Source organism: Wasmannia auropunctata, unplaced genomic scaffold (genome assembly GCF_000956235.1).
Source record: "Wasmannia auropunctata unplaced genomic scaffold, wasmannia.A_1.0 LD336074.1, whole genome shotgun sequence".
Lineage (NCBI taxonomy): Eukaryota > Metazoa > Arthropoda > Insecta > Hymenoptera > Formicidae > Wasmannia > Wasmannia auropunctata.
In genome coordinates, this window is record NW_012026816.1 from 4,362,723 (window position 1) to 4,365,267 (window position 2,545).

Genomic DNA, 2,545 nt, shown 5'->3' on the forward strand with positions numbered 1-2,545 from the left:
TACAGATTTAATCTTTGAAATTATAACATTAATATTATATCGTAAGTTACATTGATAAACGTTAAATATTTGAACAAAACTTATATTATTACAATTATATTAGTATCACAAATAATAAACGTTTTGATAAACTTAAATGAAAACTTTGAACATAGATTATATTATAATATCACATATAATCACATTACAAATATACGTGTATATTGATATAATTTGATCTTTATAATAAAGAAACATTATCTTTAATAGGAAAACATAATAGAATATGTAATTGTTTAATTTCTTGTTTATCTTACATCTTCTTCAACTCAGCATCTGATCTTTCCTTGGCTCTACGCAGCCATTTCTGAACTGCTTCTTCTAACACCTTTTTAGTATATGTATCATTACTCTCCTGACCTGAAACTTTAATAAAATGTTATACAATAATATTTTATAAATAGTATCTCTCTATTTTTATTTTATATCAATATTACAGATTCGCGCTTTGCGCGCACTAGTAGTTTTCCTTTTTACTACTATATTATTAACTTCAATACACACAACTGTCAAAATGACAGTCATTCTCGAAGTAAGTGTAGCGAGACAACTATTAATTAACTTCGCAGAAAAGCAACAACAATATCTTCGAGAAATGTAATTATCAATGTTATGCCTTTTTTTTAGAAAAGATGATTTTATTAAAATTAACCATTCAAATAAACATTTTATTATCAGTAAATCAGATAAATAATATCGTTTATATCAGACGCTTACCAATTAGCAAGTCAGCAAGTTTTAAATGACAAAATTTTCGTTTTTGTTTTGCCCCGAGCCAACTATATTCTTCTGCTAGTTTGTTAGTCAGTAAACGAGTACAGTTGCGTTTTATAAAATCGTAAGGATTTTTCCCCCCAACTCGGGATACTTCTTTAACCTACAATAAATATTAATTTTTTATAAAATATTTGTGTATGATACAAATTATTATAAATTATATACAGGTTACAAATATAACTAATATGTTTCGTATTGATTTATTAATCTAGGCTTATATTACAGTTTAATATTAATTTTAATTATATATATATACACAATAAAAAATAGGGAACACCTCAAAGCGCTTAAAATTGGACAGTATTCAAATTGCTGTAACTCAGTGAAAAATTATCCTAGATAAAAAATTAAAAAACCATTGAAACTTATACTTTAACATACTTTTTATTGTTTTTCAAAATCTTTTATCTCCATAGTTCTATATATAAAGAATATCAGGTTATTTTGTTTCTTAAAAATTCGCGCATTCCACACTCTGCAGTTCAATAAAAAATTTTTTCTCAAAAAATTTAAGATCTTCACAAAAAAAATACATAATTTTTAAAGAACAAAATAACCTAATGTTCTTTTAAATATAAAACTGTGAAGATAAAAGATTTTAAAAACGACAAAAAGTATGTTAAAGTATAAGTTTCAAGCTTTAAAATGGTTTTTTAATTTTTTGTCTAGGATAATTTTTCATTGAGTTACAGCGATTTGAATTCTGTCCAATTTTGAGCGTTTTAAAAATGTTCCCTATTTTTTGTTGAGTAGTTTTATTCCAGTTTATATTCCAGAAAACAAATTAAAGTTAGAAAGAATTAAAAAAAGAATCAACTTCAATTAATTTTTAATTTTTATACTAATAATGCTTAAAACTGTTAAATTAATTTAACAATTGTTATCCAATTTCTTTAAATCTAGTTAAATTAATTTTTATTTCTGATTTAAACTTACTGAGTTAATATATATATCTATTTAACCGTATAAGCGTTTCAATACACAATGAATAAGAAAAGCCAATGCACGGTCATACCAAGATCTTGGTATGCATGATCTGGTGCATAAATAATTTTATTATTTGATTTTACATACGTATCCTAACTTCGACTAAACTGCGTGCCGTTACCTCCGGATTCAACGCAACCCCCGATGATTGAAACAGGACTGTATTATCAGCAAGTTAGCATCAAGTTCTTATTAAATTGATTAGCAATTGAATACGTGATAAACAGTCCTGTTTCAATCATGGGGAGTGCGTTGAATCCGGAAGTAACGGCACGCAGTATAGTCGAAGCTAGGATACGTACATTATATCATATAATAAAATTATTGATGCACGAAGATCTCGGTATGACCGTGCATTGGCCTTTCTTATTTATTAATTGTGTTACTGAGTTAATTTTTTTTATAATCAAAAATGTCTGTTTAAAATTTTAGATCATTTGTTGCAATTATTTTTAAAGAATTATTAATGAAGATCTATTATTTTGTTATTGTACAATTAGATAAATAGTTATTTGTATTATAAATTAAATTTAAAAAATTAAAAATTTTTAAATAATGTCCAATAAGTTTACTCAAAATTAAAAATTTAATAGAATTCAAGAATTGCAACAAATTCTGTATATACAAACGATTAATTTCATTAATATTATTAAGTATTACCGATGTTTCAAAATTATTCGGCTGATTTAAAAATTGTTCAAGCAGCTGTTCTAAATCTTCAATAGTAGATCGGAAGAGCACA

At 25.2% G+C, this 2,545-nt stretch overlaps 1 long non-coding RNA gene across 1 annotated transcript; it reads right to left on the reverse strand.

Moving 5' to 3' along the window:
- Positions 1-32: 32 nt before the first annotated feature.
- LOC105449712 lies at positions 33-2,539 on the reverse strand. Its single transcript, XR_974371.1, has 3 exons — positions 2,464-2,539; positions 757-916; positions 33-405 (listed from the first exon to the last, which is right to left on the reverse strand). It is a non-coding gene; the product is annotated as an uncharacterized LOC105449712 (long non-coding RNA).
- Between the last annotated feature and the right edge of the window lie 6 nt (positions 2,540-2,545).